The sequence below is a fragment of the Balaenoptera acutorostrata genome, chromosome 5 (assembly GCF_949987535.1).
Source record: "Balaenoptera acutorostrata chromosome 5, mBalAcu1.1, whole genome shotgun sequence".
Lineage (NCBI taxonomy): Eukaryota > Metazoa > Chordata > Mammalia > Artiodactyla > Balaenopteridae > Balaenoptera > Balaenoptera acutorostrata.
This window is the reverse complement of record NC_080068.1, coordinates 17,495,444-17,514,412: the sequence shown is the minus strand read 5'-3', so window position 1 is coordinate 17,514,412 and position 18,969 is coordinate 17,495,444.

The window sequence follows — 18,969 nt, the reverse complement described above, 5'->3', positions numbered from 1 at the left end:
GGAACAATCAGTATTGTGAAAATGACTATACTACCCAAAGCAATCTAAAGATTCAATGCAATCCCTATCCAACTACCAATGGCATTTTTCACAGAACCAGAACAAAAAATTTCACAATTTTTATTGAAACACAAAACACCTCGAACAGCCAAAGTAATCTTGAGAAAGAAAAATGGAGCTGGAGGAATCAGGCTCCTGGACTTCAGACTATCTACGAAGCTACAGTAATCAAGACAGTACGGTACTGGCACAAAAACAGAAGTATAGCTCAATGGAGCAGGATAGAAAGCCCAGAGATAAATCCACGCACATATGGTCACCTTACCTTTGACAAAGGAGGAAAGAATATATAATTGAGAAAGGACAGCCTCTTCAATAAGCTGGGAAAACTGGACAGCTACATGTAAAAGAATGAAATTAGAATGCTCCCTAACACCATACACAAAAATAAACTCAAAATGGATTGAAGACCTAAGTGTAATGCCAGACACTATTAAACTCTTAGAGGAAAACATAGGCAGAACACTCTATGACATAAATCACAGCAAGATCCTTTTTGACCCACCTCCTAGAGAAATGGAAATAAAAACAAAAATAAATAAATGGGATCTAATGAAACTTAGAAGCTTTTGCATAGCAAAGGAAACCATAAAGAAGACGAAAAGACAACTCTCAGAATGGGAGAAAATACTTGCAAATTAAGCAACTGACAAAGGATTAATCTCCAAAATATACAAGCAGCTCAATATCAAAAAAAAAAAAAACCAACCCAATCCAAAAATGGGCAGAAGACCTAAATAGACATTTCTCCAAAGAAGATATACAGATTGCCAACAAACATATAAAAGGATGCTCAACATCACTAATCATTAGAGAAACACAAATCAAAACCACAACGGGGTATTACCTCACAGCAGTCAGAATGGCCATCATCAAAAAATCTACAAACAATAACTGCCAGAGAGGGTGTGGAGGGTAGGGAACCCTCTTGTACTGTTGGTGGGAATATAAATTGATACAGCCACTATGGAGAATAATATGGAGGTTCCTTAAAAAACTAAAAATAGAACTACCATACAACCCAGCAATCCCACTACTGGGCATATACCGTGAGAAAACCATAATTCAAAAAGAGTCATGTACCACAGTGTTCATTGCAGCTCTCTTTACAATAGCCAGGGTATGGAAGCAACCTAAGTGTCCATTGACAGATGAATGGATAAAGAAGATGTGGCACATATATACAATGGAATATTACTCAGCCATAAAAAGAAACAAAATTGAGTTATTTGCAGTGAGGTGGATGGACCTAGAGACGGTCATACAGAGTGAAGTAAGTCAGAAAGAGAATAACAAATACCATATGATAACACTACATATGGAATATATATATAAAAAAAATGGTCCTGATGAACTTAAGCACAGGACAGGAATGAAAACGCAGATGTAGATAATGGACTTGAGGACGTGGGGGGTAGGGGTAAGGGTAAGCTGGGACGAAGTGAGAGAGTAGAATTGACATATATACACTACCAAATGTAAAAGTTAGCTAGTGGGAAGCAGCTGCATAGCACAGGGAGATCAGCTCGGTGCTTTGTGCCCATCTAGAGTGATGGGATAGGGAGGGTGGGAGGGAGATGCAAGAGGGTGGGGATATGAGGATATATGTATACATATAGCTGATTCAGTTTGTTATACAGCAGAAACTAACACAACATTGTAAAGCAACTATACTCCAATAAAGATGTTTTAAAAAATGCTATGCATGCATCTCATTTCTTCACAATTAAATTTTAAATAGAAGCAAAATGTCACTAATGCATGTCTAATTTTACAATGCAAGAAGTTGTTGTTGTTAAAACATCTTCCACTGTTAGCCTCTGGCTCCAGTGACTGCCATCCAAAGAACAGGGAGGAAGAAACAATTTGGAGAGCAAGATAAGTTGTTTGCTGGGGGCACAGAACATGATAAGTAGTTGGAAGTCATTAAATTATAAGTGCCTACAAGTGTGACTCATAATCTATATCTATTAAATATATTTCAACTACAGATCACTTTTTATGAACATCATTTCTCATGATGCCATGAAAATACTTCAAATTTTAAGAAATTAAAGAAAATGTGATAAACTTAACTAACTGAATAATTTAACCTGAATTTGTAGTTTTATTTAATTTAAAGAATTTATTGGAATTTTTTCCATTTAACTAGAAAGCATCTGCAGGTTTGTAAATGTAAAATAATGAAGAACAGCCTTGGGATTTGTTTTAACTTTGCATGTGTGGGAAGAGAAAAGACTTTAAAATGTCCCCCAGCTTTGGGAACACATGCACAGAAAACCTAAATTTTCAGTCCTATATGACTGGATATTACTCAGGATTGATAATTTATTGAATTAAAAATTATATTCAAATATGCATATAAATAGTAATAACTGATTCATATGTATCTGTGGTCTATTGCAAAAGGTGGCCACAGATAATTCTTACATCTGTACACACATGTCTTTGCAGTGTGACCACTAGTACTTTTTCATCAAGTGGTAGAGTCTATTTCCACTCTGCTTGAATTTGAGCTGGCCCTGAGGATTATTCCTTGACCAAGAGAATGTGGTAGAATTGATGCTGTGCAACTTCTAGGTCCAGACTTCAAGAGTACTTGTAGATTCTGCTCTAACTTTCTTAGAACTTACTGTAACCTTGTAAAGAAGCTTGAGATAAGTACCTTGAGGGTGAGATACTGCTGGAAAGAGGCTCTACCAACAATGCACCAGATGCCCAAAATGCGTAGGGCTACTTTGAACCATCTGTCCTTACTGGAGTCACCAGTAGACTGCAGATGAATGCATGACTCAGGTGAGACTAGCAGAAGAACTACCAGCTGAACCCAATCCAATGCCCAACTCACAGAATCATGGACAAATAAAAGAGTTGTTGTTTTAAGCCACTACATTTTGGGATGGTTCATTTTGTAAAATTAGAATACTGAGACAACAGCATTTTACCAAGGGTTTAATATATGGAATATCTTACAACACTGAAAGGGACGATATTATCCACACTGCTTTTTACATAATTTATAAACTGTATATTTATAATGTTCTAATTTAGAACCCATTAAAGATATTGCATCAGCTAATATATTTATTGGATATCATTTTAAAATCATTTTCTGAATGATGAGAACATCACTAACTCTTTTTCTGGTTTCCCTATTCCCAGCAAAGATTTCTTCATATTGAATTTGTTCAGTTTAATTTCTTTCTGGTTAAGTATATTGTCCTGAACTCTATTCAATGAATTTCATTATATTGTTGCAGAATGTTTCTAGGGTCATTTGGGACACTTCTGTCTTCTTTGGACGTGCTGTTCACACTCCTTAGTTCAGTGTCATTGGTATTCTGTCATCAAGCTCGTTGTTTAAAATGTGAAATCTCACTGAGTATAGGATTAACTACAGAGGAATGGTTCTCTCCATTCAGAAGACACAGCTGCACTCCTGACAAGAGTCCTTGCCTGCCCCTGCCCTGTCTCTATCGATAATAATTTGTTCCGGTGGAGCACACTGCCAGACGTGATACAAAGGTCTTGTCCTATATTCATTGTGCCTGGGATGAATAGGGCCCCACATAAATATGCATATTTAGCAGAGACATCTTACCTAATCCCTTTTAGTATTCCTCAAATTATCTTGGATAGACCTTGATCTAAAACATGGATATCCTTTACTCTAATAAAAGTTCCACCTCCTAGAAAACCCACCACTAAGCCAGGTCTAAGACTCCATGAATCACAACCTTTGGTTAGGGATGCTGACCAGAATCATATTCAACCATGTAAGACTTTGGAATTGGTGATTTATATTGCAATTTTTCCCTGACCAGACAAAATCTGTATTTGTTCTTCCTTTGCAGCATGACTACACCAGCTAAAACAAATAAACTTCTTCTTGGGAAGAAGCTTCTTGATTTATTCTGAAGGATTATATGTTCATTAGGATCCCAGGAAGAAACAGGTTGTACCCTCAAAGGGGTAATTGAAGGGAATTTAATAAAAGGATGCTTTTCAGAGGTGGAGATAAGATAAAGCCATTACTATCCCTGAAGTGGCAAGTGTAGGCTGTGGCCTTACAGAACTGGACTAGGGCCACAGTCATAGAAAGTGAGCCACTGCCAAAACAATAGTCCTTCACAAAGAAGGAATGGATTTAAATAATATCCTAGATAGTATTTCCTTCAGACTTCTCATCTTCAGTTGATTCCTTCCATTTGCCAAATCCAACAGAAACCAGAGGGCAATACAGCCCTGGACTCTTGGGGCAAAGAGCAGGGCAGGGAATGATAGAATGGATATGGGAGAACACAGAATAACCATCACAGCTCGGGTAGAATGGCTACAAGTTCTAGATTGAAATCAGGCTTTTTTTCTCCTACTCTTAGCAGATCAGGTGCACTCACATACTGCTAAAGAACAAGATGTCCTCTCTGTATGCCAAATATGAAGTGTTAGCAGGGAATTTAACTTTACTGTATATACACAATAAATGTATCAAAATAATACCCTTGCTAGACTTGCCTTTCCTTATCTAGAGAAAATGTGGGGAATAAACCTGGGCTCTGAATATCAGAAAAAATTGTTTTAAATCCTGAATTTGCCACTGCTTAGCTGCAAATCCTTGAGTAATAAACTTAGTTTTTTGCTCGTTTTTTCTTTACCTATAAAATGGAAATACCATACCTACTGTATAGAATTACTGTAAAGATTAAACAAAAAGATGGTTGTAAAAAATTTGTAACATGCTCAGAATTTAGTAAGGGCTGAATAAATTTAAGGTATTGTTTTCAGCTAAAAGTTGTTAGAGTTGGTAACCTTGATTATTACTACTTTTTTCCTATTTAATGACTGAGAATGTTCCTGAATGTGTGGGTCTCTGGACTCCTGCATCTACTAATAACTTTCTTCCAAAAACTGTGAATTCACCTTTTAAAATAAATACATAATTGATAATACAATTAAGAGCAACTAAACAAATGAAATTTGTTTTAATGTATTATTAAGTTAATAATATTAATAATACTATAATTATCTATTAATGATAAAATGAATATAAGGCACATTGATCTGCTACTCGATGGAAGTTTATGACTCGAGTCTTAGGTCAATATGGATTAGATTCTACACTCATGAGAGTTACTCAGCATGTAGTTAAAATTCTTATTGCCAAGTCCATAAGCTGAGGTGGCTGGAGCAATGAACATCTTAGTGAGAAGATATTTATAGTAGCTGGAGATGTATTAGTGATATTACCAAGAAATTGATCAAAGCACTTACTGCACTGAGGGTTTTTACATTTGAAATTTTAATAAAATGAATTCACATTTGTATGGACAGCATTTTTATAATCACAACTTCAATCAGATATTGTTTTTTTCTCTCTTGAAGATTTTGGCATGAATATAATTTTCAAAACCTTTCCTATCACATTCACATGCTCTGTTTTGTGATAAGCTCTCATAGCTGCTACTTTGAGAAGAATAAATGGTACAAGATAAAACCCTTTAGATGCGTCCAGGATTAGAACAAAAAAAAGTGATGGTCCAAAATGTTTTACTTCAAAAAATATCACTCGAGTGTTAAGTGATGATTTATAAACACAGCCAAACTTCCAACCTCTAAGAAAATCTGGGAGACATTTATCAAGACCAATAAATAATAATTTCTTCAGGGTACTTTTCAAACGGTATCTCATCACTAGTTTTATTTTGATCTATTTTTTAAAACTTCAATTCCTCATGAAAACAAGTTGTATAGCTTATGGTATTACTCTAGCAAAATGATTTCCATAAATAAAGCAAGATGCAATGGAAAGGAACATATATAAAGATTAATGCAGCAGGCTTCTAGGCTTATGGTGACTAACTATAATTCCTGAGCCTGAAGTTATTGGAAAGAAAATCTCTCTTATGGAAACAGGCAACAAATCCCAAACTATCTGGTCAGCACAAGCAATTTACTTTCCCTTGACTTAAAAAAGTGTGGTTTTATAGCCATTTTCCCTGTGTTTATTGATTTCATATGCAGTTTTGTACAGTGACATAATGCATCTGGGCTTCATACACAGAGAAAGGATAACTAACATTTGTCTCATTCGTCAACCCAAAGTAATCAATGGGACCTGGTCTCCACTTAGATGTGCAAAGCAACAAGGCAAATTCTCTTCAATTAAAGTGACTCAGGAGCAAGAAAGGTAAGAATATTGCAGAAAAGAAGGAGCAAAAATAAGAAAAAAAATCCTAATGTTAAATGCTTGTCAGAACATAAAATCATGTGTAAGTTTTTTGGCATCTTTCATCAAGTGTCACTTTAGCAGCATTGTAAATGCTAGTCATTTGTGTGCTCTATGCACCAAGAAAAAGTGTGGGTTACTTAAGGTTATTAATCTGTGTGCTCAAGGAATATGGATGCACTTTAATACAACATAATTAGTTAGGTAAATTTGCTGCAATATCAAAGTCCTATTACACTTTATAAACTAAAATACAAAGTTTTTAATATTATTTAATGTTTCATTTTCCTGCATCAGTATACCCATTCATCATGTCAGAAAAAATTAATGAAATATTCAGTAGAAATGATAGCACTCAGAGGCAAACCTAGTCAAAATTCTAAAGTTGGTGAAATTGTTCCTTCTTCCTTCTAACCTTTCCCTGCCTGTGCTTTTCTTCCATAACTCCAACCACTGTGCTCAGTATCCAGTGTTTTCATGTTATTTCATTGCTGCTCTCTTGTTAGGGACTGAATGTTTGTGTTGTACCAAAATTCATATGTTGAAATCCTAACCCCCACAGTGTGATGGCATTAGGTAATGGGGCCTTTTAGAGGTGATTAGGTATGAGGGAGGAACCCCTATGCATGAGATTAGTGCCCTTATAAAAGAGACCTCAGACAGTTATCTATGAACAAGGAAGGTGAACTTCACCAGACTCGAAATCCGATGGTACCTTGATCTTGAACTTCTCAGCCCCAGAGCTAAGAAAAAATAAATGTCTTGTTTAAGCTACCCAGTCTATAGTATTTTTGTTACAGCAGCCCAAACATAACCTCTAGATCACACAAGGTAATCTAGCAAAGATTTTGCTCTGTGTTGTAAACTATTTGCTCTACCCTACTTATTCTCAAAGAACTTGCCTCTCAATGTAGCCACTGTGAGTAGGCAGGGGACAACTTGACCACATTGCTCCAGCTAGTTTTTGTTGGAGACTCTTTCACAGCAAGTCTGCTAGCTCTTCTTAAACACCTTAAAGGAAATTTTAATGAAACAACCCATAAAAAACACATCCCAGGTCAAGCAAATAACAATGACACAAGTAAATTTCTTTACCTCTGAAGAAAGTCCTGTGTCATCCAGGTGCAGTTCCAGCAAATCATAAATTATTCTCATTCATTCATTCAGCAAATACTTATCAAGCAAATATTATATGTTGCTTTTGATGTGGTGAAGCAACAAACTAGACAGACCCACTCCTTGAATCTGTCGAGTTTAAATTCTAGAATAACAAATTCTTACAGCTCACTACTCCTTTTGTCAGTACAGAAATGTTTGTATCCAATATTATAAACTTAGAACCTGGGGAAGCCAGCAATCTAAAGAAATATCTATGCATATTTGGGAGATCCTGAGGGCAGAGGGGGCTTTCTCCTTTTTTTTTTTTTTTGGACTACGGAAGAAAAATACATCATAGGCCCTTCTCACACAGATATAAGCAGTAAATTCAGTGGTACATCTTATTGAAAAGATGGAGGGCCTGAGTTTCTCAAGTTCTCTTTGGAATATACACAGCTCAGAAGATGTCTCAGAGTGTATTAAGGGTGTTAGTGGATAGTCTGACTGGGTATCTTGACTAAGGAGTTTGCCAGAAAGAGGCGAAGTGAACTGAAGCGGAGGGCTGTGTGGCAGACAGCCTCAGTCAGACACACACGGAGATCACAGATGGATGCCCCTGGTCCACAGCCCAAGGGGATCAAGCCCAGGACCTGCCAGTCTGCCCTACTGACAGGGACAAGAATCAGGCTCTGAGATATGCACCCTGGAGATTATACCAGCAAACCTTTTTTTAGAATGGTGACAGGAAGGGCAGTGGGGCTTCAGTTGTCACCAGTCTGGTTTTTCAGCACAGATCAGTCACACTTAAGTAGATACCAGTGAAGAACCTGAGAACCTGCCTGGATTGAAGGGCTTCCAGAGACCTACCCTGCTCCTTCCCATCACATATGGTACCATACACATATCCTATACATCCAGATACCATCCTAGAAAGAAACAATAAGAACATGGAGGTAGGGGGAGACTGGGAAAACTCTAAAAGCAATACAGTTCATTCGAAAAAGAATGATTCAACTAAAGATACTGTCTAAATTACAGGATAAACAGCATATATTATACTAAGTTTAGTTTTGTATTGCTCACGTGCACTAGCATAGTGTGTGTGTGTGTGTGGGGGGGAGTTGTGAGGAAGATCAGATAATTTAATAGAAAAATTAAGAAGCTGTATAACATAACTTAGTGTAGCGAAAACAAATTTGCAAACCTGTATGTTATCTTCAACTCAAAAGAAAAGAAATATATTTGTGAAATATGGATCATTGCTTTTTATCAAAATTACACATAGGGTTTTATTTCAAGTACATTTTTTAAAGTACCATTATTGGTTCATTAAAATAAAATTGAAGTCTAAATCATATTAGCAGCTACATCACATAGTAATTAAAACTTCCAGTCAAAACCATTTCAATGTATGCCTGTTTAGACACTGTTATTATTATTACATAGTGTCTCTAATGCATATAGAGATTGCTTATGATTCCAGATTATAGGTGATATTTATGCGAGGATAAAACTCTAAAATATTATTTGAAATTTTCCTTTTTGGTGTCCAGTGGCCCTACGTGCAGCTCAGCTAGCTGGGCTACGTCTAATGGCCAGTCTCAGGTAATGGATGCCAAAGCCGAATCTGAGGCCAAGGAGAACAGTTCTTGGTGTTTTTATTTTCCAAATATAAGCTTTGAAGTTAAGGTTTTAAATTTGCAAGAGCTGTATTAGGTAAGGCCCAAATGTCTAAGCCCTAAAATCTCTAGTGATGAAGATTATATCACAAGGATAGAGTGGGAAGAAGAGCAGCAGTGCCAGTCTCCCCCTTCCCTCAAGCCCACAAGAAATAAAAATTCCAAGAACCAAAGGCAGAAACTGAGGGAGCACTGTAACAAGGGACAGCGCTATGTGGGCTTCTGCTGGAGAGAGAAGAGGAACGACCCTGTGGGTGTGACTGAGTCTGCAGTGAGTGATCGTCTGTGCTCCACCCAGGTCACAACCCCTCATTGCAGGCTGCCAGGGAGTCATGTGGGAGACAAGCCAGTGTCCCAGAGCATCCCAGGAGCATCTGTACCACATCAGCAGTGCTGAGGAAGCATAGTAGCAGTTCTTTTCAATATTGTTCAAAGAACACTTCCCTTTCGCAGCAGTCAGAGCATCTCTCATTGTTCACACAGTAGCACTGACATCTTCCTGGGCCCTGAAACTTTGCTCAACCCTATCTGAACTACCCTTCCAGAACAAACAAACTACGCTTACAGACTATTCAATGTCTTAGGATCCACTTAAATTCCAAAGTAGGGAATGGAGGCCTGGACACCTGTACTTACGTGGATGTGCTGGTTTAAATCACTTCAACCTTCCCTGAGCCTGGATCCGTATATCTTTACAAAATGAACTGCCTTTGAAAATAGAGCTGACAATGGTATTTAGTGAGCAACAAACATCATGCCTCTCATATACGTAGGAAAGAAGAAAGTGTTAAAGAGAGTTTTCTCTTTAGGGAGAAGTAGTTACCCATCAAAACTTTAAGTCAATAGAGATAATGACACCAGGAAAATGAGAGCTTGTAACCCTCTTTTATAGCTACTGCTGAGTGCTCTCTCAGTTTGTAAGAATATGATCCATCTAGGTAGTTGTCTCCTTTGTAGTGCTCTCCCTTGCTTTAGGGTTTTCCACATGCATTATAACTGACATGGTGGGTTCCCCTCTCATATCCCTCAGCCCATCTCTGGAGTCAGATTCAGTTCTGGCAGACAGATTTTATTCATACCTATAGCTTTCTGCTCCCCTTCTCCTGGGGCCAATCTTTGGCCCTGGGACTGTGTTTAGCACGGAGCTATGCCACCATGAGTGCCTCTCAACCAATGAATAGCAGTGGGTATATAGCTTCGTGCTTTCCTCCCTTGGTTGCAATAATTCTACAGAATCTCTTAAAGGGCCCAGAGCAGGACTGAGCTCCAGTTCCCCACAGCAGTAATCCACTCATTAGTAAAACTTTAATGGCTGCCCTCCCTTTTGTTTCTCACTTGTTCTCTCCTTCACTGTCCGAATATTTGGTTTAGTATTTGCTTTTGAGGGACCCAAACTATGAAATGCACATTGTGGAGTCAGTGTACTTATGTATCACAGCCCTTGATAACTTCAATTGTAAGAAATGTGATGTGTTGATATAAATTCTCCTTAAAACAAAAAATCATTTTTATAGCTCCATCTTTATAGATTTGATTTATTATGAGAAAAAGTCTTTCTTTTAACTTTGTAAGGAAATTACAATGAATGTCAACTAAAGGAATTCTTAAAAAAATGAAATCTCAAAAACAGGTTAAGTGCAAACTGTTTGCCTGAGTATACCATTCTTTATTGTTTATACTCATTTTAGGTTCAGGTTTATCTCCAAGCTGGGTGCCTATCATTTTCTATAAATAGCCATTAAAATTGTCTTCTGAATCCCTTTACAGCACTCCAAAGATACGAAGTTCTCACAAGGGAATGTGAGTTTGATTTTGTTGAGTTGAGAGATCTGTCCTTGGGAAATGTTTGTTATGTTTAATTATGTACCCCTGTGTCTTCATGAAGCACTCTCTCTGTTAAAGCAATATTGATTTACTTCCCTTTCTGTCTGGGCATTGTATTTCACAGATCACTGTGGACACGTCAGGCATTCCGAGAAATTTAAGTATAGAGAAAAATATATAGGATAAAAAGAAAAAAAAAGAGCACTAGCTCCTGTTCTTATATTTTTGCATTAGTTTGTTGATAAAATACAAAGAAGCAAGGGTGATTTTTTTTACCTCATACCTTCTAGAGGTCTTAGAGGCTGTGAGGTGAAATGAAAAAAATAATAAAATGAAAGCAGTGAGTGCATTTTTGGATCAATTTACATAGCTCTACACCTGGGGCCAGCTTGCCCTGGTTATGATGGACTGGTGTCTGTTGGTTCCTTCTTGAATTCATTTTTGCTTATGGATCTGAGAAGGCACTTGTCATTCCAACCACATCTCATGTCATATATAGACTATAACAGAGAATAAAAGAACAAATACTGAAAGAGGAAGGCAGCTGGCATAATTCAAGGTGAATCTCACACCTGGGGATAGTCTGTCTTTATAAGAAGGTAGTATAAACAATAGCTATAATTTGTGTCAGGGCACATTCCTGAGAGCTTTCAAATTGTCTGACGCTAAAAATGGGAATGCTGCTAATAAAAAATGATTAAGGGGAGAAAACCGAGGGCAACTGGCTAGCTAAGACACTTAGTAATGGAATATGACACTGTTTGCTTCTAGGTCACTAGCTCCAATTCAGTCAAAATCAGAAGCAGCTGAAAGCTGTGATCATGTAATGTGTGCTTGGTGGCCTATGTGAAACAGTGTGATGGTCTTAGTTCAGGGAAGATGTGTCCCCTGCACCCATAAATATATTGAGTATCAGTTATAGCCTTTCAACAGTTTTAACTGTTTTGCAGTTACTCTAAAGAGACCAAATATTGCTTAGGACTAGATTCTATTCTGATCTTTCTTACTGGTATCTCATCGTTGCCGAAAGGGGCCTCTCAAAATGTGAGTACAGTCAGCCCTCCTTATCCACAGATGCAGAACCCACAGATATAGAGAGCCATCTGTACTACGCCAGTTTATATACGGGATTTGGGCATCCATGGAGTTTGGTTTCCACAGGATGGGGGGCGGTGGGTGGTGGAAGTTCTGGAACTAATCCCCTGAAGATACCAAGAGATGATCAGAACAATTTTTTCCCCCAGAGACTTTGGGGACCGATTGGTGACTTTAGTTTTGTCCCATATGGCAACTACTAGCTTCTTAGAATTTTTATTTTAAAGAAAATAAAACAAAAGGCATTGTGGGGGGCTTCCCTGGTGGCACAGTGGTTGAGAATCTGCCTGCCAATGCAGGGGACACAGGTTCGAGCCCTGGTCTGGGAAGATCCCACATGCCGCGGAGCAACTAGGCCCGTGTGCCACAACTACTGAGCCTGTGCTCTAGAGCTCGCAAGCCACAACTACTGAAGCCCATATGCCACAACTACTGAAGCCTGCACGCCTAGAGCCCATGCTCCACAACAAGAGAAGCCACTGCAATGAGAAGCCCGTGCACCGCAATGAAGAGTAGCCCCCGCTCGCCACAACTAGAGAAAGCCCGTGCGCAGCAATGAAGACCCAAACACAGCCAAATAAATTAATTAATTAATTAAAAATAAATAAATAAAAGTACATGCATCAACAAGCTTTGTGGAGGATCAGTGCACTTTACAAAACAGGTCACCTGATAAGAAGCCACTGAGCTCAAGAGAGAAAGATGGGAGTCCCTGACCTAGGTGCAGTTTCTGCTTTCATTATCTACTAGGTATGGGGCTGTGTGGAAATCACTTAACATCTCTATGCCTCAATTTCCTTCTCTATAAAATGGAGATGACTAAAGACATATTTTACAGGGCTGTTTGGAAAATTAAATGAGTTAATGTATATAAAAACTTTAGAACAGGTGTCATTCTTCTTACCTACAGGTGAGAAGTGGGATGGGGATGGGTGCCTGTTTTGAGGCCTTAGACACTAGTATAGTACTTGGACTAACACATATCAATAACCTTAGCTAAAATGTTGAAGAGTAAGTAAGGAGTGGAGAGAGAAGCTACACATATTCACTTCCTTATTGCTCTTTCCTGGAGTAAAGCAGAGCCCATGCCCTCTATTGAAAGAGGAGGAATGAGAGACAAAGCTGCCCTCTAAATTCAAATAACCATTTCATCAGCTTTTTGAAGTCCCAGGGTAAAAGCATCTCTTCAGGTATTGTGAAATACAGCACCTGAAATGTGCTTTTGTCACACTCATCTCTCTACCCTTGGAAGAACAGGGAAGTGTACACTTCAGAGAATGGAGTCTAAAAAGGAACTGCCCCTATCTGGCTGTTCCATTCTTTGTGAAAAATTCAAAAAAGTACCTCCATAAGACCTTCCAGATTGAGAATTTCATTTACTTCCCAGAATAATGATGAAGGTTTTTTTTTTTTCAAAATAATAAAATCCATGGACTTAGTAAGGGATCCTGATGAAGTACTATATAACCATGCAGTATTATTTTTAAATCTGTACTTTATCACAGATTAAATGGGTTGAATTTACAAATATTTGAATCATTTCTCTAAGGCTTATGGGGAAAATTAAATTCAAACAGGTTTCCTATAGGCAAAGGCTGAATCCTTCTGGTAGTGAAAGTTAACAGCAGTGACTGAGTTTTCAAATTCTTTTATATGTATTGTCTTGCTTGATCATTCCAACAGCTTTGGGAATTAGGACACTGTTATCGTTTTTGTTGTTGTTGTTGTGTGAATGAGAAATTTTAGCCTCAGACAGTTTGTTTTGATTGCTCTTAGTCACACAGCTAGAAAGTGGAAAAGGCAGGAATCAAACCACAGGGCTCCACATCTCTTGCTGCTTCACCGTGCTGCCACTAAGCAGTTACGATTTCACTTTCCATTTTATTGGGCATTGAGTTAGATGTTTTACCCTGTAAATATCTCTCAGAAATTACAGTGCAAACTAAGAGAGGGTCATTCAATTCAACACATACGTATGGTATACTTACTATGCTATTTGACAATAAACTCTCTTTTTATAGTTCTCAGGTACACAAAATGAGATCAGCTTACACTATATATTTGCCCCTGTAAAGAACTGTTTGTTTAGCATTTCATCTACTGCTGTTCCTATAGCAGGGATCTAAGACTAAATGTCTTCTAAATGGAAAACTGAATGTACAAGGCTCTTTACTAAAACAGACAAACTAGTGAGCCAAGTAATAGATCTCCTTAACATAGTTGCAGGTTATTCCCACAATATCTAAGCCCCTTTGAGTTTAGAAAGATATGTGACCATTTTTAAGTTATTTCTATTTTGTACACAGATTTGAGAGATTGAATAGTAAGTAGGTTCAAATCTTGAAAGCCTTTTGCCCAGATCATATACTGACTGGCGTGATGTTGAAAGATGCCCTAGTGGAAAATTCATGGCTTACTGCATTCCCCTAAACTCCCCAAAGTTAGAAACATGAATTAGCTTATCTTCTTGAGAACTATTTGTGAATAAGTGTTCAACATTCATTGGTAAAGTAGAAAAATCTTGATAAATATTTTAATTTTAGGATCTTAAGTATTTTACAATTGGTCGGATAAATAATTACAATTACAAAAATGTTTATCATAAAAATACAGATATTACAGAAGTAGGTATTTCCATATGTCTTCCTTTCCAAGATATGTATTGCTCATTAATCTTGCATCATTATCTCTCACACACATCATTGTAGTAGCCTTCTAACAAATCAACCTCTTCCGCTTTCGTCCCTCTCCAGTCTATTTTTGCTTTCTACTGCCATCTTTAAATATATGTATATGCTCTTTTCTTTTCTTTTCTTTTTTGTATAAATACTTAAGTGATTGAACATCGCAGTAAGAATAAAACACCAACTCCTTACTATGGTTATAAGGCTTTCCATGATCTGGTTCTAGCCTGGCATGACCATCGTATTACGCACCTCTCTCCTTTTTTTTCACATTAAGCGACAGACATAGTTTTTAGCTTGGCAAACCTACCAAAGCTCCTCCCACCTTGGGGCCTTTGTACAGGTTGTTCCCTCAGCCACTTTAACATAGCTGGTTCATTGACACCCTTTAGATTTCGTCTCTATTGGGTAGTCTTTCCTGAGCTAGAGTAGATGGACATCCCCACAACCACCAGCCCTAATTACAGAAAGAACAAAGTAACGTTCTTTTCAACTTTGTTTTGTGCCTTAGCTTCTATAATAATTTATCCTGGTCACACTCCCCATACCCTACTTTTTTTTTTTTTTTTTTGGCTGCAATGTTCAGCTTGTGGGATCTTAGTTCCCCGACCAGGGATGGAACCCATGCCCCCTGCAGTGGAAGGGAGTCAACCACTGGACCACCAAGGAAGTCCCCCAACACCCTACTTAAAAAAAATATTTTAACAGATTGTAATGAAATATTTGAACTCACTTATTAGAGAAAATATACAGAAAAAATACATTCAAAGATTTGAAAAACTTTTAAACTTTTAATTAAAGTATAAAATACATATAGACATGAATTAAAAGCATACAAATTGATGAACTTTCACAAATTGAACACACCCTTATAACCAGTACCCAGAACAAGAAATAGATCATCACAACTAGCCCCAGGAGTCCCACCTAGTCCCTTTCCAATGTTCACTAACACCAAGAGTGCACAGTAGCCCCATATAACACTATAGATTAACCTTGCCTGATTTTGAAATTTTTATAAATAGAAATATGTATTCTTTTTTGTCTGTCTTCTTTTCCTCAACTTTATGTTTATAAGATTCATCCATGTCTTTGCTTGGGGTTATAGTTTGTTCATTTTTATTCTGTATTGTATTCCACTGTGTGACCTTTATTTTATTATTTATGGAGTGTGGTTTTCAGCTTTTTCCACTACAAATAGCATTTCTATGAATATTTCTCTACATATCTTCCTGTGGGGGGGAAAATATATATATATACATATATACTATTGGGTTATAGGGCATGCATACGTTTAGTTTTGTTGATACGGCCAAACATTTTCCCAAAGTGACTGTATCAACTTATCTTTCCGTTAGCAGTGTGTAAGTGCTCTCATTGCTATACATACTTGTGTAAACTTCTTTTCTTGTCTTCTTCATTATAGCCCTTCCGGTGGCTGTCTAGTTGTATAATGCTGTTACTTCGGTTTGTTAGTTTTCTTAGTTACTAATGAAATTAAACACCCTTTCAGATGTACTTTTTGGTTTCAAACTCTTACCTGTTTTTTTCTAATGGTTTTCCTGTCTTTTCCTAAGTTTTTAAAATTTCCTTATATATTCTAAACAAAAGTTCCCTGAATCTGTAGATGGCTTTGGGTAACATGGGCTTTTTAACAATATTGAGTCTCCCAGTCCATAAGCATGGAAAATCTTCCCATTTATTCGTCTCTTCTTCAATTTATTTCATCAATGTCTTATAGTTTTCAGTGTACAGGTCTTTTACTTCCTTGCTTAAATTTATTCCTAGGTACTTTATTTTTTTGATGCAGTTGTAAATGGAAATGACAAGAAATAACAATTGTTGGCAAGGATGTGGTAAAATGGACACTTTTGTACTGTTGGTGGGAATGTAAATTGATGCAGCCACTGTGGAAAACAATATAGAGGCTCTTCAAAAAATTAAAAATAGAACTACCATATGATCCAGCAAATCCACTTCTGTGTACTTATCCAAAGAAAAAGAAAACACTAATTCAGAAAGAAATATGTACCCCCATGTTCACTACAGCATTATTTACAATTAGTCAAGATATGGAAACAACTTAAGTGTCCATTGATGGATGAATAAAGAAGATGTGGTATATATATATATATCCAATGATGGACATTTAGGTTGTTTATATATATTTTAATATGTTTATACACACACACAATGGAATACTATTCAGCACTAAAAAAATGAAATCTTGCCATTTGTGACAACATAGATGGACCTTGAGGGCATTATGCTAAGTGAAATCAGTGAGACAGAGAAAGATATGTACTGTATGATCTCACTTATATGTGGAATCTAAAAAGAAAAAAACAAAAAGACAAAACAAAGCTCACAGAAATAGAAAACACATTGGTGGTTACCATAGGCAGGGGTGTGCAGTGCACAAAATGGGTGAAGAGGGTCAAAAGGTAAAAATCTGCAGTTATAAAGTAAACAAGTCATGGGGATATAATGTACAGCAAAGTAACTATAGTTAATAATACAGCACTGTATATTTGAAAGTAAATCTTAAAAATCCAATACTAGGAAAAAAATAAATTTCTGTAACTATGTATGGTGACAGATGTTTACTATAATTATTGTGGTGATCATTTCACAATGTATACAAATATTGAATCATTATGTTTTATAATTGAAGCTAAAATAATGTTATATGTTAATTATACCTTAATAAAAAAATTCTTAAAAAAAAAAAGTTACTTGCAGGGCTTGTAGGATATTGTATTGCATTTTCTCTCTCTCTGTGGCTTCCATTTTTCAGAGCCTTATTCAAGAGATGTCTTTTGAACAGAAGTTCTAATCTTATCATTGTCTTATTTACCATTTTTCTTATGTTTAGCACCGTTTATTATATGTGATCTTTGAATACTCTATATTCATGAGGATGCTTTTCTATGCACTCTTTGAAAAGTTCTATTGATTTCCCTTTTACATTTAGATTTGCAATCCATCTGGAATTTACTTTTGAATAGTGTGAGGTACAGGCCAGGATTCATTTTATCCATATAGATATCTAACTGACCCAGCACCATTTACTGAAAACTTAACTCCTGGCCCACTGTGCTGACCACATTGTTTGTTACCTTGTCAGAAATCAAGTGACAATCCATCTATGGATTCAATTCTGAACTCTCTTTTCATTTCTATTTTTCTGTTTGTCTTTGTGCCAGTAATATTCTGTCTTAATTACTATAACTTTACAATTCAACTTGATATCTGATAGTTTAAGTTTTCAGCTTTATTTACCAGCTTTGTTCTTAGCCCTTTTCAGTTCCATATAAATTTTACTATCAGTTTGTCAATTTCCAAAAGAAAAAAAAAAGAGGGGGATGAGCTACTGGGGCTTTAATGAATCATGTTAAATCTATTAGATCAGTCGGTGATATTGACATCTTTATAATACTGAGTCTTCTATATTCCACAGACATTTTTACTCATAGTTTGACTTTTTTTCTTCCAGTTATACTGAGATATAACTGACATACAGCACTGTATAAGTTTAAAGTGTACAGAATAATTATTTGACTTACATATATCATGAAATGACTATCACAGTAAGTTTAGTGAAATCCATCATCTCATGTACATACAAAATTTAAAAAACAGAAAAAAATTTTTCCTTGTGTTGAGAACTCTTAGGATTAACCCTCTTAACAACTTTCATATATAACATTCAGCAGTTGTTTATCATGTTGTATATATTTATCATGTTGTATATATTACATCCCTAGTATTTGTTTATCTTATAACTGGAAGTTTGTCCTTTGGACTGTTTTCATTCAACTCCTCCTCCTCCCACCCCACACCTCTTGTAACCCCAGATCTGATCTCTTTTTCTGAGTGTTTTGTGTGTGTGTGAAGTATACTTGACCTACAACACTATGTTAGTTCCTGGTATGCAACGTAATGATTTGATATCTATACATTTCAAAATGATCACCACAATATGTCTAGTTACTATCTGTCACCATAAAAAGATATTACAAATTCATCGTCTATATTTTTCACACTGTGCATTTTATCCTCATGACTCAATTCTTTTGCAACCGGAAGTGTGTACCTTTTAATGTCCCTCACCTACTTCTTTCCTGCCCCCACTGCCTCCCCTCTGGCAGCCACCTGTTTGTTCACTGTATATATAAATCTGTTTCTCTTTTGTTATGTTTGTTCATTTGTTTTGTTTTCTAGATACCATATATAAGTGAAATCATTTGCCTTTCTCTGTCTGACATTTCATTTAGCATAATACCTGCAGGTCCATCCATGT